The sequence below is a fragment of the Triticum urartu genome, chromosome 7A (assembly GCF_056163025.1).
Source record: "Triticum urartu cultivar PI428250 chromosome 7A, HENAU_Tu73, whole genome shotgun sequence".
In the NCBI taxonomy this organism is placed as follows: Eukaryota; Viridiplantae; Streptophyta; class Magnoliopsida; order Poales; family Poaceae; genus Triticum; species Triticum urartu.
The window spans coordinates 739,956,880-739,975,689 of NC_141879.1; the positions used below are offsets into that span (position 1 = coordinate 739,956,880).

The 18,810-nt window shown below is 47.4% G+C and overlaps 2 long non-coding RNA genes across 2 annotated transcripts; one reads left to right on the forward strand and one right to left on the reverse strand.

Moving 5' to 3' along the window:
• Window positions 1–261: 261 nt before the first annotated feature.
• Window positions 262–4,703, forward strand: LOC125523057 (uncharacterized). The gene is made up of 3 exons (XR_007290091.2): window positions 262–530; window positions 4,196–4,267; window positions 4,360–4,703. It is a non-coding gene; the product is annotated as an uncharacterized LOC125523057 (long non-coding RNA).
• A 9,247-nt stretch (window positions 4,704–13,950) lies between these two features.
• On the reverse strand, window positions 13,951–15,430 carry LOC125524737 (uncharacterized). Its single transcript, XR_007290926.2, has 3 exons — window positions 15,165–15,430; window positions 14,982–15,074; window positions 13,951–14,453 (listed from the first exon to the last, which is right to left on the reverse strand). It is a non-coding gene; the product is annotated as an uncharacterized LOC125524737 (long non-coding RNA).
• Between the last annotated feature and the right edge of the window lie 3,380 nt (window positions 15,431–18,810).

The window sequence follows — 18,810 nt, forward strand, 5'->3', positions numbered from 1 at the left end:
ATACAAAACAGAAATAAAAGAAAGTAACAGAAAAGAAAAAAGACTAAAAACTAGAGCGCACTGTGCACTTAGGCCTGCTGGCAACAGTAGCCGGCCAACGCACCATCGCCTGTCGTCTTCCTCCGTGTTCCTCCCCGGCGCGTTGGACGCGCACGCTACGTCTGTGGCCGCGAATGACCACGTGTCGGCCATCCGGTGACTCCACGGCGGCCTACAAGTCGCAGTCGACCCCCCTGGCGCAAATCCTAGCCCGCACTTGCCCCGTTCCTCCTTCCCTGCGCCGCTCCTCTCCTCCCCTCGCTGCACCCAGCCACCGTCGCCATGATCGCCGACATCCGCGCGCTCTCCGACCTTCCCGCCACCTAGGAGCTCATCCATCAGCTCCGCCGGGAACCTCTGCTTCATCTACGACCACAGGATCAACCCGGAGAGCCCACAGCGCCAGATCCGTCCTCTTCCTCCCCGTCGGTCGCCAACGTTCATCGTCGTGCTGCTACTAAGCCACCCAGCGAGCCATCTTGAGCTCCACAGTGAGCATCTCGGCGAAATCCCTCTCTTGCTGCTCTCGATCTGTAGCTAGAGCTCACGGCCGCCGTTGACTTCTCCGCCATAGTTCTGTTTCCGCCAACGAGCTCGTGGTGGTCGATGTCGTCCACCCCAGCTCGAACCGAAGCCACTGACGTGCTCCTAGGGATCCCAGGCAACACGTGAACCCCTTGAAGCAACGAACCCGAGCCCAAACGCCCGAGTTCATCGAACTCTTGCTCCGGCCGCTGCTGGGTGAACTATGGCCACCTATAGACGCTCCTCTTCACGCTCGTTCGAACGGTAGCCTCCGCGCTCCTATTAGTCGCCGGGCGGCGGATCCCGAAGCTCGCCACCACGACCTGCCTCGCAGGACCACGCGCCGGCGTTCAAACCGGCTCTGTGTCACTAACCAGTGGCCCCCTGTAACTAGCCATGCTAATTAACCCCTTTAACACTCCCTGACGTGTGGGCTATGCAACTGTAGCATTAGGGTTAAGATTAAATAAAAGATGTTAGTTAATACATCCACTGATAGTGTAGCCCCACCGGTTAATTAAGCTAACTAAAAGGTTTAGTATTTGTTAAATATGCTCTGCCACTAAGAGATGACACCCACTGGTCCAGTTGACCGTCAAAGTTGACCAGTCAACTGCTGACTGGGCAGTTGACTGGACCCCACCGTCAGCCTCCCTGTGCCCACTACTTGGTACACTTCTGGGTACTAATAGCATTATTTCTATTAATTTTCGAATTTAAATCCAGTAATTTCAGAAAATCATTTAAACTTCGAAAAAACATAAGCTAAACCGTAACTCGGATGAAAATAATTTATATATGAAAAATGATCAGAAAAATATGATGAATCCGGATATGCTGTCCACATATCTGTTACATGCCCCCAACACAGTCAACATGGAACCTCCCCCTCCAGATCGTATGTCTGATAATTGCCTAAAGCCGGAAAAATATTCACAGATATTTTTCCGCTCCATCTGTAACGCTTAGCACCGCATTAGGTCACCCCCTACAAGCAATCTTTAATACATGACGGATTACTGATGACATTCTTAGAATCCATCACCACTGTTGACGGTTTCTTTTGGTTTGTCGTGAAAACTGTCATGATGAGAATTGTCATGGGTCGTGTTGGGCCTAGACTTCTCTTATTTGTACGTTTTATTAGTGTTGTCATGGATGGCTTACGCTGATGTGCGAGATCACTAATTGAGGAGTACTTCCTCCAAACATCATACCCATTTTCCTAGGTTGCGACAAGTGCCCCGCTGCATATGCGCCACTTGTCGCAACCTGGGAGTTTTCCTTTTTTTTGTAGATCCGTTTATTAAAAATGTTTTATCTCTTAATTGTGCTTCCAAATTACAAACCGTATTCACCGTTGGATTCCTCGTGTCGAGAACTTCAAAACTAGTTCCCGCGTTAATAGGTTTTGATGAACTTTTTTCCAAAAAGACAGAAGAACAAAACTGGACGAAAAAACCGAATCATGGGAGCATGTTTTTTTCCTTTTCCGGAAGTCGTTTCCAAGATACACGGTCGTGCCTCTCGCGGAAGCAAAACCATGTCTCTCATGAAAGAATGAAAAAGAGAAAGCACATTTGTTTTCCATTTCCGAGAGGCACATCCATGCCTCTCGCGGAAGAAAATATGTGCCTCTTAGGAAAGGAAAAAAAAAGAGAAAACACGTTTTTTACGTTTCCTCTCACGAAAGCAAAGCCATGCCTCTGGCGGAAGTAAAAACGTGCCTCTCGTAAAAGAAAAAGAATAAAAAAAATATTTTCCTTTTCTGAGAGGCGCCGCCTGCCTCTCGCGGTGCAAAACCGTGCCTCTCACGGACGAAAAAAACACGTTCTTTTTCGTTTTCGAGAGGCATGGCCATGCCTCTGACGGAAGCAAAACCGTGGCTCTCGCGGAAGGTGGACCATGCCTTTCATGAAAAAAAAAGAGAAAACGCGTTTTCTCGTGATTTTTTTTCGAAAAAGGTGGAAGGACCGATGGAAAACCAAAAAGCCTAAAAAACCCAAGAAATCAATCTAAAAAGCCGAAAACGTGTGCGAAAAAAATAAAAAAATAAACAAAATGCGGAGGGAGCGTCTAGAGCGTGACACGTGGCAACAACTGAGAGCGCGCCAAGTGACGCGCTCACAGCCCACTCCTAATTGATTGTTGGGAGGCTTCCGAAGAAGCACTGCTTAATAATTTTCTCTCGCTGATGTGGCTACAGTGCCATTGTTTGTTTGGCTCGGCTCGTGCTAAGCCAAATTAAAAGAAGTTTCTCAGAACTAATCTATCATTTTTAAGAAGTAGTTCCCCACTATTTTCTATTCTTTCACCGTGCACACTGTCCACATCAGTGATGTGCCACCTCTCTACTACTTCCTTTGTTCCTAAATATATATCTTTGTAGAGATTCCACTTAGAATCTACATACAGAGCAAAATGAGTGAATCTACAATCTAAAATGCATCTACATACATCCGTATGTGGTCCATAATGAAATCTCTATAAAGACTTATATTTATGAACGGAGGAAGTACATCATTTCTCTTTACATGCGAGGTATACACATCAGCAGTTGCGTCAATATTTTTTTTTGGCATGGTAATACGTGTCTCATTCATATCATAAAGATCAAAGTACAAGTCATGTAATGACCGACATGAAAAACTGAAAAGATAGCAGAACATCTCTGAGCTTGACACCAACGCCCTTCACCTGCCTCCGGCACCACCACAGTAACCATCAAAGAAAAGAATGACAGATCACCTCCTCACCTGAGCTCGACGCGGCTCCATCGTTGATATGTAGCTTTGCAGACCTCCAAGGTTGCTCACCAAAAGTGAAGTCATTGTTGTTGACCGAATCAGACCGGGGCAACACCCCGGACACGCCATCGAACTCCAGATATAGCACCCCACCATGACTAAGACGCTGAAGGAGGGAACTATACCTGCCATCCACGAACCACGAACTCAGCACACATTACGTCTTCTAGATGCCGTCGATGCAGAGCACAATCTGCATACGCTCCTGGACTACCTCTCAAGCTCCGCGCCGACGCCGGAGTAAACGCCATCGTAACGGCGGAGCCCGAGGACACAGGCCCACCACGAGGATGCCGCCGCCGCCAAACCATCCTTGTTTGAATAGACTGGTTTCCAAATCCATCTCCAACCATAAGGCCGATGGCCTCGTCAGGGAAGGATCCAAAGAATTTTTATTCAACACCATCATTGTCGTCGCCGAAGCCAAGATGATGAACAGTCTAAAAATCTAGACTACAAGGGAGTAAAAACGCTCCACACGTGTGTATCCGACCAGGGCCGGCCCATAGGCCAGGGTAGCGGGGCACCTGCCCTAGGCCCCGAGGAGGTAGAGGCCCGACCCAGGTAGTAGAACCCAGTGTGTTTTTGTCTCAGGCCGAAGAAATCTAGAGAAAAAAATATAAAAATGCCCAAGTTGTAATCGTGCAAGTGTAAAGCCCATTACACTGGTGGACATACGAGCAATACTCACGCAGAAGTCAAATCGGTTTCCACCGGATCCACAAGTCCCTCGTTCTCCTCTGCTGCATTCGATGACTCCTCTCCTCCGAGCTTATCCTAAATTCACAATCCCTGAACAACACTGCCGTTTCGGTGTCTTTCAGATTCCAAGGGCGCGACAAGCGATTAACGGATGATCATGGAACCTTCCAATCAGAGAGATCTGCATCCTCCCTGTAATTCTCTTCCTTCGTTTAATGATTCTATTTCAAATAGCTTTGCTCTCCATCTCTGGCTCTAACTCCTTCAGATCTGCTGACTTGCATAGGTCATCTAATAATCTTCTGCTCTTCATTGGTTCTGAGAAAGCATTAAGGAGATTAGGAGAAGGGGAGGCGTTAATTCAATTCATGGTGTTGGCTTCTCATTTGTGCTGACTATTGTGGCATTCGTACAAATTCACATTATGCCATATGATATCCAGATGCTTTTCTGATCTGTATTGAACATGTTTTACACGCCTTATATGGTGACATGTCTTGCCAAAAGCATTTCTCTAGCAGTAGTGATGAAAATATGGGGAAAAACATGTATAGATGAACACGTAGAATTCCCAAAAAATTCGGTTGACAATTTTCTTACCGGACGAGTAGTTCTTTCAGGAAACACTGCAAGTGGCAATATATAGTTTAGAATTCAAATATAATGGATCTATCTATTCCATCTACTGAATATTTACTTTGGTCTTGACATACAAAATATTTTCAGTTCATGTGTGTCAAGAGAAAAAAAGAACAAGGGCCCCTTGTTGTCTTCCTGCCCCAGGCCACGTATATATGTGGACCGGCCCTGGATCCGACGACCCCCTCACCACCGGCGACCGAGGTCGTCGGTGGAGGGGGGCCGCCGAAGGACGGCACTGGATGATTGGCGTCTCCTGACGGCGGCTAGGGTTGGAGCCACCAGGAACGAGAGGTTCCGTAGCTCGAATCGTACTACATCAATCTGCCTAGTTATATATGCACCCATCCAGTCATGAGACATGAAGCACTACACTGGGTATTAAACTATTATTAATTGCCTCTCCTGCTGGGTATTTAGAGGATGCTTGGATACGTTTCAATCCCATGACTAAAAGTAGTGAGACTAAAACTTGATAGACTCACCCATACTTGGATCCAAATACTAAAGAGACTAAAATCAAGTTAATGAGCATTTATTATCCTCCAAACCCTCCAATCCAGAACTCGCCTGTGTTAAAGGAGAGGAGTTAAATGAGGAGAGAGAGGACTAATCCACATTTTAGTAGGGGTACCCATGACTAACAAATTTTAGTCTCAAGACTAGTTTTAGCCCCTCTTTAGTCAGGGGTGCTTGAAACTTTAGCCTCTTAAAGAGACTATTTTTAATCAGACTAAAATAAGTCACTTGGATCCAAGCACCCTCTTAGTTGGCCGGAAGCACTGACGACTACCCTCCCTCCGGCCTCTCTATCTTCTCCATAATCCAGCCGGGTATTTAGTTTGGCGAAAGAACTGACGATTACCTCTCCCTTCGGCCTCTCTATCTTCTCCATAATTGCCTCACATCACCTTTGACGATTGAATTTTCTGGTCACATTCGTCTTCTGCCCTTCCTCGATGAGTCATATTATCCAATATAAAGCAAGTTTCAGCTGCCGAATCCACCCGCACCGATCAGTAGCACTGGTGGTCGACAAGACCACAGAGCAGCCACTCATTCGCCTGATCGCCAGTGGATGTCCGGTCGATCTCCCGCCAGGCGATCTCAGGACGCTGACACGGTCCGTCACATGATACTCAGGGTTTGTCCACACCGCGTCACTTGCCTCCGTTCAACCCTGTGACACCGTCCTATCCAGGGCAACGCCGAGGCGTCCGATTGCAGCACGTTGCTGGCTACCGTGTTTAATTGATGAACGCCCGGAGTCTGTGTTGTACCGCTTTTATATTAGTTTATAGAGGAAGTACGTTGCAACGGGGCCAGGACACTCCGAGTCGTCCACCCTCTTCTTATGTGCTCACCACCATCCACTAATGCCTCGATTGGGACGCCTTCCGTGTCTCCGCCAAGCAACGCAGTGCATCGCATCATGGTCGACGTCTAGACGATGAGGCATCCGACGCTAGGGCTTCCAAATCCAGCGCATGGCTTTCTGCCATAGTGATGGGCGCCGAGGAGTCTGCGCTCTACGTCGCAGTAGAGGCCGAGGCGCGTGGAGTCGTCCGCCTCTTCTCCTACTCACCACCCTACACTGCCGCCTCTACCCCAACGTATTCTATTTGGCCCAGCTGCCTTTCCTCAGCTAGGTACATCAGTTTGAAACTTTGAATATAGGATAAAATTTGATTTGTGTAGTCTTTTGGACCTTACAGTTTGATTGATTGGACTATACATATGTCAGGATATGTTGATTCACAACTCACAAGAGATGTGGCTGTACGAATCGTACAGTACGATTGTTCAGTGGTAACAGTGACCGATTTTGGTACTACTCAAATGATCAAAAACCCCCGTGTATATGATGTGATTAAGACTCCTAAGATTCTCTGGATTTTTTGTAGTTTGCACACCTAATAAATTACAACAATGCAATGGGCCACTATTCTGGATTATTCTTTTGTACCAAGTGTTACTGTATGAGCCATGTAGATTTTCCGTTCCTTATTTTATACGGCATTTGGCTATGTTCAGAAGAGACCATGAAGGTCAAGGTATTCCCGAAGTCAGGAGCTATTCCAGTTCTTGGGTATTCCAATATCTTTCCTTTCAATTGTTCAAATCATCGTGCTGATATGCATGTTATAAAACAAAATTCATTGAATGTAAATATAATTTATCATAAAAGTAATTCCAGTCGTTATCATCTTCACGACAACAAAGTCCGGCAGCGACGTACGGGGTGTCATCTACTCCCTTTATTCCTAAATATAAGACCTTTCAGAGAATTTATTATGAACTATATACAGATATATATATATATATATATATATATATATATATATATAGATATACTTTAGAGTGTAGATTCACTCATTTTGTTTCATATATAGTCTATAATGAAATCTCTAAAAGGTTTTATATTTAGGAACGAAGGGAGTAGTTAACAGGGTACTTAGGCCACGTCAGTCCGCCCGGGTTTGGTTGCGAGCGACCTTATTTCGCGGCAGAGATGCATCGACGGGCCACGGCGACAACGTTTAAGGCTACTAGGATGAAGCCGTCACTCGCGCGAGCCTAGGAAACCAAGCAGGGCACCAGGGGTTGCGTGGAAGATCGCCGGTGATGAGGATGCAGATGATGCTACCGGGCACGGGGAGGCTAGCTAATGGGCTCAGAGGAACCCTGGGAGGACTAGGAACTCTAATTCGTGCTCGGTTTTGACAGCGACCATCTCTAGCAACAACAGTGACATGGCAGGCGGCGGCAGAGCTACGGCCATGGCGGAAAAGCAACCTTGTGGATGCAAATGACAATGGGAGATGAGGCATCACACGTGGAAAAACACCTAGAAGATGATGATGTGGTCAAATAGGTAGACGAAGCTCGGGCTTCAGTGAATCGACGATGGCGGCTGGTCACCGTGGCCGGGAAGACGATGTTGAAGCGCTCTGTTCATGATAGCAGAGGTCGATTCGATCTTCTTGGAGGTCCAGCGTGCAGCGGCGGTGTTCCTAGAAAACATGGGGCGCAGGGCGGCGATTTGAGGTCTTTGTCGACCCGGGTAGAGGATGGTGGTGAGTGGTGAGTGGTGACTGCACACACACGGACATGCTCATGAACACAAGATAGAGAGCGAGATGAGGTCGAGGACATGAGGGGAAAGGAAGAAAATGTCGATGGGGATCCAGCGCGGGTGGGTGGGGGGCTCGGCCACATCGAAGCAGGAGGTGGCAGCATCTGCGTGCGCGTGTGACTTTTTTTTTTTGAGAAAAGGAGGAGGACCCCCGGCCTCTGCATCTGGGCGATGCATATGGCCACTTTATTGCGCGTGTGACTTTACCTCCCCGAGAGGTTGAAGACGACCCCAAGCAGGTCGGACTGGTCCTAAACTACTATGCTAGGTGAGGAGTTATTTCTCTCTCTTTTTTCCTTTATGTTTTCTATTTAATTTAATTGACACTCATTTGTAATCCCAAAGTGATTCAAACAGGTGCTAATTCTTCTTAGTATTTAAATTTAGCACATTAAATACTTTCCAAGGTTACATGTTATTTTCATGAAGTTTAAACTTATATCATTTTTACTATTAATATAATCCAATCGAAATACATTATGGATTAATTCCAAAGTCCAAATAATTTCCTTTAAAAGTTCTAGAAAACTAGGGTGGGACCCATAATATTTAGGGGTTTTCTTTCTAATTAAAATAAGTGTTTGAATTAATGGTCCATTCAAATAATAACTAATTCATTTTCATCCAAAGAAATGAACAATAAGTAAAATGTTCTCTACGTATTCTAGTGATTTGATTCGTAAAAATTGAACTTTAAGTGCATGAAAATTTTGGCAAAAATGTGTCCAAAAATGCTACTTGTGTTGATGAGTCTATGTTCAGGAATTATCCAAGCAAATAAGAAGAATTCCAAACACCAGGGTGCCAAAGACTCAACCCATAGATGGAGCATAATTATTTTTATTTGTACACAATCCAAATTGAGTCTGAAAAATATGAAATCGGTATGCTGTCATTATATGATCCCTAGTTATTGTGGTAAACATTTGAGAAGATTTTGCAAATTTTTTATGTACATTGCTTGGAAAATGGAACATCTGTGAGTAGGAATCATGGTTGCAAGAGGGAACGGGTTGGGTTTGAGGATGAATTGTGAGTTACCACCATTTGACCTTGAAACCTTTTATACACTCAACATAAACCATCACGTGTTCCATGGAACATAATGATTTTTCATGTCTAGAAAATGCAAATGGAGTCTGAAAAACATGGAAACTGGCACGATGTCATCATAAGATCCCTAGTTACTGTGGTAAAAGTTTGAGAAGTTTTCGCAAAAGTTTTGACATACACTACTTAGAAAATGGAACATCTGCGAGGAAGTGTCAGCTGCATTATCGTTTAACTTGAAAGTTTTTATACGCTCAACATACACCATCACTCTTTCCATGTCAAAATTTGGCATTTTCTAGGGTTGTTTTTCTATATTGAAGACATTAAGTGCATTTTTAGGAATTATGGATATACTTAAAATTAAAATTGCACGTGCATGAAAAAGTTGGAAAAATGGGTTGAAAAATCCCTTTGTGTTAATGAGTCCTTGTTTAGGCCTTATCCAAGCAAAGGAAAGGATTTCAAGAGGGGACGAGCCGACGCGAATAGTAATTCATCCGTTGGCCTTGGAATGTTTTCTACGCTCTAGATACACCATTACATGATCCATATTTGTGTTCCTCTGTCCATGTTTAGGCCCTCTTAAAGGATGATGAATGCAGCCATATATTATTAATATTGTAAAATCCAGCAGCCGAACATCGTCGACAAGGAAATAAAGCTAAAACAAACCCGGAGGCCATATACCTCGCGACAAAAACTCCCCCGCATAGCCGTTAACCCTATGATACAAGACACAACATATATGAAAAACATAGCTCCTAGGCTACGCCTTCAACAAGGAATCGCCGCACATGCACCGATGATGGCGAGTCCGCCACAAGGTTGAATTCCGGATTCTCATCCGCAAAGCCAAGTTTCAATCCACCACCTTCAACAAGGACACGACACAGGCGCGCGATGACATAGTCCGATCAGAGATCTTGTGTTTCCACCCGAGTGCATAAACTCATCATTTCCATAGGCGCGCGATGACATACCTCTGGAGGATACAATGGAAGTCAAAGACGTCCCATACCGCTTACCACCCGCTACTCTCGCAATACCTTCGATTCAACAACAACATGCTAAACATGACACCTCAGTTAGAGCCACCGTGCATCACCTGCCGGTGGCAGGCATGACTTGATGTCTCCGTATAAGACGTCGTGCGTAGCGTCCGCCGGTAGCGCATCCATCGGTGGCTTCACCTGCCGACGACAGGCACCGCCGGACAACACTAAAAGAGGCACATGTGTCACTTGCCAAGCCATATCGAACCGATCTGTTGATGCAAGTGACGTCCCATACCGCCACCAGCCTCAGAAGGCCGTCACCACCTCGAGATCCAGACTCCGAGTCGCCCACACGACCACGGAGTCCACCACCATTGATGAAGAGGGCCGCCGCCCCGATTCCAGGAGCTACAGCGAGCACTCACCGTCGCGCCAGCCGCTGTCGCACCCATACAATGGCAACCGCCGCCAAGGTCCCGCATCAAGCGTCGTCGATGCCGGAGGAAGCTTCGGCCGCCACGCGCGTCCTGCGACGAGCCCGGACACGGGATCCCAAGATCCGCCGCCACAAAGGCCCACCTCCTGGCCCGTGATCCTGGTGGAGGGGATGCCGCCACCACCATGGCCGGATCCGGGCCAGCCGTCATCATTGCCACCGCCAAGACCGGATCCGGGTTGGCCGCCGGCCCCGCCGCCGCCATCGGCCACGCCCAACCCCACCTCCATCCTCAGTCCACACGGAGATGGGAGCTATGGATTGATGGTGATCATAATGTGATGTTTGTTTTGACAAGTGACGGTGTTTTCATGGTCAATCTTGAGTCAATGCAGTAAAAGATAATTTTCGACGTCGAGGACAACCCTTTCTCCGAATCTAAGGTTCCCAATATTGTTCCATTCAAAAGCTTGTATGTTGCTGGTAAGCACACTGCAAGAATAATACTACTGAAACATAGTCATCACTGGCAGAACACCCGTGAGTAGCCACGGGCTTTTAATTTATTTATTTTGGATGACACGTAGTTAAATGGCTGTGCGTTGCTACGGGCAACAAAACCTCTTACCAAAACTAAAGCTTGGCCTCAGATACTTGTCACGGTATGTTTGTGCATGCATAATTCATACATGTATCTATGCATCATTGGCCTATTTTCCTTCTTGACCTCATCTCCAGTGAGCATCCCATCAACGTTCTTGTCGCGCCTGGTAATGTCACACACCCAAAGGAATTTCTTTCAGTAGGTTCAATTGATTTAATCCAAAGCGGTGATGCGAACATAACTTAGCCCAACAATGTGGAGTCAAAGATTTTCCCGCAAAAAACAAACTACAAGATGTGGCCAGTCGTCTCCTTCCGGAACTCCTTGAGCTGATCCTTATAAATGCCTTCCTCCGGCTAGATGTTCCTCTTCCTCGACATGTCCCAAAGGTACTAAGTAACTGTGAGCGGTTCTGCGTAATCGACCATTTCAAAGGTAGTCACTTAAAACTACTTCATGTGTGGTGATTCATTAGGCGTTTAAGGAGGTTGCACTACGTATTTAAGGCGCTGATCCGTTTCATGTATGTGCAGAACGTGACCCCTGAGGAGTAAGCCATCTCTTCTCTTCTGTCTAGTCAAACCTTGTACGTTTTTCCAACGCAAGAATAGCATCCTCTACATGTCCATAAACACCCGTTCATCATCCCACGTCTCATCGGATCAGCACTCCGCACGAGATACGATAACTATTATGACGGCCTTGAAAGATCAGTACTGTATATCAACTCTACCTGCTGCGACATCCTACTCAGACGAAACTGGAGCATTGCTTCTTGTTCAGATATGTGAATTACTTGTATTAAGCGGCATCACAATTTTATAAATACAACTGTTATGGTGATTGGCGATTTTAGGAGCCGTTCATCCACCCTTATCTGACTGCGGGAAAATAGGAGTCACGAGGAATTACGAAATTGAAATTATGTGAAATTACATATAATGGTGGGACCGTTACAAAATTTAGGTGAGACCAGTTAATTTATGAAAGGGTAAATCCGTCACTAGGGCAGTTTTTTTTCTTTTGAGTGAATCATTAGGGAAGCTGTGCCGTGGGATAGAAAGTAAGATGGACGTCGGATCTGATGTTTAAGGCCGGCACGGGATTAGCTCCTTCCGTTCGCTAATTGACTCCGTACGATGGAATAATAGAACGTGGGCCTGCTAGGCAGTTTACATGCAGTTTGCTTCCTGACAACTACCCCCACAAATCACGCCAGGTTTAGCCCTTGTTGATCAGTTTTTTGTCTTCCTCCATATTCTTTGGTTTCTTTATTCCAAAACTAAAGAAAGCATGCACCGGAAGCATGATGGTACTGAATCATTTCCTCTCATCTAATTCAATGTGTGTCCGAAGCATTTTATATGGACCAACGAAGCACTTGTATTGTGAGGGTTGGAGCATCTACAGCCGGGCGCCCCAAACCCGCTTCATATGCCCGGCGGACGCCGGTGGGTTCCGGAAGCAAGGTAGGGACGCGCGGGTGTGAGACACAAGACATACCTAGGTTTGTGGCCCTCCGGGGGAGGTACCCCTAGTCCTGCTGAAATGGTATGATATGCACAAGGAGCTAGCTGTTTGGTGGAGGAGGAAGGAGCTAGCTGTTCATTCTTGCCTCTCGATCGTGTCGTCGTCTAAGAGAGAGGCGGGAACGAGCGTCCACGAGCAAGTCGATGCGAGGAGCCCCCTGGGGTCTTCTATCGACAGACGCCCTGGCGCAGCCAGCCCGGGCAGGCAAGCACCCTGTCCGGCTCGCAGTCTTGGGGCTACCCGGGGGTCATCCTCCCGGCAGTATGTGTGGGCCCTACGACCCAGAGTGATTCTTAGTTGTATTTGTTAGCCCGGGCGATCCAGAGTGACTAGTAGTGGCATTGGTGGTCCGGACGACATAAAGGGACACGAGGTGGTATTGGTGGCCCGACCCATAGTGTTACTTGTGGGCACACAACTGGCACTATGGGTAGTTTGATCCCACTACTAGATATGGGTCGTTTAAACCCAGAACTATAAGTATGGGTCATCCGGTTATACAATCACCACTATGGGTCGTCCGAACTTAGAACTTCAAGTATGGGTCGTCTAGGTCCACCAGCACCACTATGGGTCGTCCGGTCCCACAACTAGAACTATTGGTCATCTGATCCCACTTCTAGCATTATGGGTCATCGAACCCAGAACTACTATTATGGGTTGTCTGGACTGACAACTAGCATTACCGGTCATCCGGACCTGCAACTACCTTAACAACTAAGATCAGTACGTGTGGGCCTAAATGATTAACATTGATACTAGTGAGCCCAAACGAGTAAGACCGGTACTTGTGGGTCCAGCCGACTAATATCGATACTTGTGGCTCTGAATGACTAAGAGCGGTACCGCCGCCCGAACGACTAAAAGATCGGTGCGCGTGGACCCGGACAACTGAAATTAGTTATCCCGAACGAGTAAGATCAGTACTTGTGGGACTAGACGACTAAGAAAGATACTTGTGGGCGTGCAATCTAGCAGCCCCAACTTTATCAATCTTCAGGAGCACCGGCAATACAACTCCCAACAAGGTCATGCACCCGTCTAAATTTCTGTAAACCACAAGGCGAGCAATACAACCCCCAATACACACACAAACCCACAAATAAAAAAATGCAACTCGATTGTTACTTTGCCACCTTTGAAGAATGCAATCAAGCTACAGGGATGGAAAACCACAAGGCCTAGTTCATCAAAACAATGCTGCTCATATAACTGTAGGATTAGGCATTCACTATAGTCAGAAGAAATGATCCAAGAATGCATCTGCAAGAACAAGAAACTGCGGTCTCGCTCAACCCTCTGCAGAGATAGCAGCAGGGGAACCCGATATGATCCCAAACACATCCCATTCCGATCAACTCCACCTCATCAACAGTATTTCCTATCTTCATATGCATGACCTCAAAATGCCGCTGTTGAAACAAGTCCCTGCACCGCAGCGTCCATCGTGGACGCCCACAATCACTGTTCATAGGAGACCATGTGAGCAAACATTAGTCCTACTTCTTTTGGTCAAAAGTATTAGTAACACTTTCCTCAATAAATGAGGCAGCAACTTTGCTAGAATAAAAAGACACTTGCAACCTTATAAATCCCTGAAGTCCAACTCTATTAAGTTCCACTCATTAAAAATCAATAGGAGTAGATATTTTGAGCGAAAGATAGATATTTTGTAAAATTAAGGAGCTCAAGTGAGCCACTGTCATTCAGCATGAAACGGATAATACAAGCTTAGGTTTGTCCAGTTCAGAGAAAAAAACATAAACCATCAGCAAGACGTAACAATATGCAAAGCAGAGCAACAACGATGGCTCTCTGCCAAAACAAAGCAAGCTATCCTTGTAATGGATCAATTCACTCCAACACCCTTACAAAACAAGCGACTGGTTTAAAAGAAGCTCATCGATCACGCAACTTCCAGCGAAGCTCGAAAGTTTTTCCATCCTTCAATTCCTTGCCCACCCAACATTTTTGTGCAGCCTGCTACCTGCACATCACACAAGTCTTTTCTCTGTAACTTTATCAACTAAACGCTAGAATCCATAGGGAAGATATTTCTGAAGCAAAGCATCGGTCCTCTTTTTCCAAAAATAACAAATAACTGTCGCTGCCCCATTAGAACCAGATTCTTATCTTTACACCTACAATTTATCACCCAATCACAAAGTCCCTCCAAGCTAACAGAACTGTATTCATCGGAACAAAAAGCACACTGCACAGTCTTCCCAATATTACGTTTGTCCGTAGTTGCCACGGTGAAATTCATCACCCAATCACAAACACCATCCATGTTAACTGAATTGTATCAAAACAAAAGGCACACTCTCCAGTGTTCAAACCGTAACCGGCAACTGAACACTTAAACAAGATATGATATCTACTGACTGTTTTCTACTGCAAAAAAGATTATTTCCTGTACGACACTACCTCTATCATTCGGATTATTCTGGTTAAGATACTATTTCTAAATTTTAACCACAAGAACATGTTGATCATAAGTGAAACTTTTACATACCAAAATTTTCTACAAGGTCACTTGACCTGTTGAGCTTTCAGAATCGACGGTTATAGACACCGGACCTTCTCCGTCCTCGGCGGCGGCGGACGACTGGGCAGGAGAACGGGTCAGAGGATGTACATGAAAAAACAGGGCCGTCCTCGGCGGCAGCGGCGGCGGAAGATTAAGCCCCGGGGTTACCTTTCTATGGATTCGGTCGCCGGCGTTGATGGCCTTCAGTGGCTGATCCAGGGAGGAGGCGCTGCCGTGGGGAGGCCCTATTCGACGGGGCGATGCTCGGGGCGCTGGGGCAGCAGAGGAGAGCAGGCGGCTGCGGCTGCGGCTGTGCGAGGGTCGCCGGCGGCGGTGGCACGAGCGATAGGACGCCGACGGCGCCACGGTCGAGGGCAGGGTTGGCGGTGGCTCCTTGTGCGAGGGGATTGAGGAGCCTAACAACGACGAGGGCTGTGCCAGGGATTGACTAGCGATTAGATTGACCTGCTAATTTACAACTCTATCCTTTGCACACAAAAAAAACCCTTTAAGTCATTTCTCAGATCCGACGGTTAGAAAAAAACAGAGACGGAGTTACACGAAATTACGAGTTGTAACTCGCCAATCACCGTAAAAGAGCTCTTTTATAAAATGTCCATATCTGGATTGTGCTTATGATCGATCAAGGGCATATATAATTTCTCAGTGGAGTGGTGAGTGTCCAGATTAGTGCATGTCTGAGAAAGAAAACAATGCAAATTTTGTTTGTGTTTTAGAGGAGATCGAGACCCGAAGGTCCAGCTTATACTTAAAGCTTTACAAGGCTCTCCACCCTCTGCAACAGCAGCAGATTGAATCACAAAGAGAACACCGAGAAAATGAAAACCACCAGCTAGAGCTAACTAGGTGTGCCAAAATGAAACACCGGAAATGAGATTCTCATCCTACACCAAAGGTAAACTGGATATAGCTACCGGCCAAATCCACCTCTGTCGGTCAGGCCGCAGCTGCACTCCAGGGGCGATGTGCTCGGCTCTTAAGCATCACTGTCACATCCCAGAATTAATTATCAATTCTTGGAATGTGAAATACTAAATTTGGATTAATTCAACCAATTGCTTAGAGCATCTACAGCCATAGACAGCAAATCTGACCCCTCAAACGCCCAGGACGCGTCCGGCCTCGTCCGCGGACATTGACCGGGCACGGCTCAAATTTGCCTCTCCGCATCCGCGTATCTCATATCCGGTATCCTATATCCATATTACGTATGCACGTGATGAACTAGCCTACTGCCTACATAATCAAACAACGTTCAAAGAAAAACCGGCATGAAACGGTGAATGAAATGCACATAAACCCACTTTACATCATCCAAAGGATCGGCACAGTTCGTCGCCGGAGAAGTTCAAACACTAAAAACGATAATCAAACATATATGGAGACCTTCTTCACCACTTCCTCGCCGCCGGCCCTTTGCCCTTCCAGCGTCCGGCGCTGCTGTAGGAGTCCACAGCTGGTGGAGGATCGTCCGATTCGTCGGACGAGGACCCGTGGTCGTCGGAGGAGGGGGAGGAGGAGTCGACGGTGACGAGGCCCTTGAGGCGCTGGACGGCCCAGTCCTGTTGGCGCCTGAGCTTGGCCAGCCGAGCCGCCTCCGTTTCCTTCTCCCTCGCCTCCCGCTTGGACTGCTTGATGGCAAGCCGAAGAGCCTTTGCGTTCTTCCGGCGGAGCCTTCGAGCGTCCGTCTCCGCCGTCGTAAGCGACCGGCGGTAGACTCACTGGAGGAGCTGCTCGTCCTCGTCGAGCTCCGCCGGACCACGCCGACGGTGGACAGAGCTCTCCACGGTGCCCCTCTCCCTTGCCCGCTGCCTCCCGCGGCGGGCGGCGCGCGCCTCCGACTCCGCCGTGCGCGTCCGGGCCGGCGGGGTGGGCACAAGCACCCACCGCTGCCCATGAAGGGGAGCACCAGCCGGCGGGGCGAGAGCACGGCGTAGGGGAGGTGCGGATTGCGCGGGCCGCCTGTCGGAGCTGCCCATGGGCCGGGAGGGGCCGAAATGCACCAACGGGGAAGCGGCGGCTGCGGCAAGGCTGCAGATCCGGAGCTGCCCCCGGTGTCCACCTTGGACCGCTCCAAGGCGATGTGGAGGGCAAGCTCATACTCCGGATCCACCTCGTCGTCGGAGCGGCTGCCGGAGCTCGACATTGCGCCAGATTCGATCGGTATCGGTGAGGTGAGAGGAGAGGATGGAGCGAGAGAGGAGAGTGCGTGAGCTAGGGTTTCGGACCGACGAGGCCGATGGGATTTTTTGTGGGACATCCGTGGGGTCGGTGGTGGGCTGGGCTTGTCAGACGGACGCGCCCGGGCCCCATATCCGCCCCATATTTGGGCTGGATACGGGGGGTGCCGGTCAGTCCGGGCGTTTGAGACCCGTTTGAGGCGTCCGTCTGGGTCGAAAAATCGTGACTGGGAAGTGACCAGGCGGCATATGAGGCGGGTTTGAGAGGTCCGGTTATAGACGCTCTTATTTGCTTGTGGTTGCTTGAACACCTCTTCCTGTAGCTTCTCTGTCAGTCTAACGCAACAGAATTGGAATTGATACATAAATGGTAGCAGCCTAGGTACCCCTACCTACCTGCCTTTTTCAGCTTTGTACCCATGCTACTGAACTGATGTACGTGCATCCCTCGATTAGGGTTGGTTTTCAGTGGTTATTTAAGCATAAATATACAGCTATTTCCACGTTTTGAGCAGGAGTATACATGAGTGTACGCATATGCATTATTTCCTCACATCACCACTCATCGATGCGAACGGCTTCTTCTCCACCACACTTGTCTTCATCCTTCCTCTCACACAATTCACCGTCCATGTCAACACACAAGAAACATCAGCTCCATCGAGAGCCAATGGGTAGGTGAGAACTACTCCTGCATACATACATCAAGCATCATCAACTCTCATCCTTACGGTGAACTTCTACTGCTCTGAGAGAGAGAGAGAGAGCACCGAGTAGGGAAAATAATCTTCAAGAAAAACACTACGTTTTTTGTTTGTTTTTGAGGCATCAACACAAATACAACCTCCGTTCCTAAATATAAGTCTTTTTTAAGATTTCAATATAGACTTTATATGAGAAAAAATGAATAAATCTATGCTATAAGATACGTCTATAACTCTATATACATCCGTATGTAGTCCTTATTAAAATCTCTAAAAAAGACTTATATTTAGGAGCAATGGAAGTAGCTTTCGACCTTTCGTGCATGTCCCTCGTCGCTGCTAGCTGTGGACGAACTGTCAGTAGCGGCGGCCGTTAAAGCACCACCGTGAGAGGGGGTGAGAGAGGGATCCTAGTGTGTTCAGCTGTGGCCGGGGTGGCACGGCGAGCGGAGGCCGGAGCGGCCAGCGATCCCGGGGTGGGGCATCGCAGGGAGGACTGAGAAGCCAGCGGTGACCGGGGCGACGTGACGTGCGGAGGCCGGAATGCACGGGGCAAGCAGCGGCGGCGGTTGGTGGTTTGTGATGGATGGGAAGAATGTTTGGGGTTGGTATGCAATTTTTTAAGCTACGGCTCACTCTATATATGTGCGCCACTTCTAAGTTACACATACTCTTTAGAATGTAAGCATCTTCTTGTAGGCCGGCTTTTCGAATACTGTAGTTCATTAAAATATTTCTTCTTGCAGGCCGTCCTTTCTAATATTGTAATTCATTAAAATAATGTTGTATTCAAAAATATGCATTTTTCTGATTGTTGTGTTGTGCATTTCTCGGGTATTATGTTTAATATCATTTTTTTTCAAAATCTTCTACTTAATATTAAGGGATTTCTATTGTCATGCCCCTGGT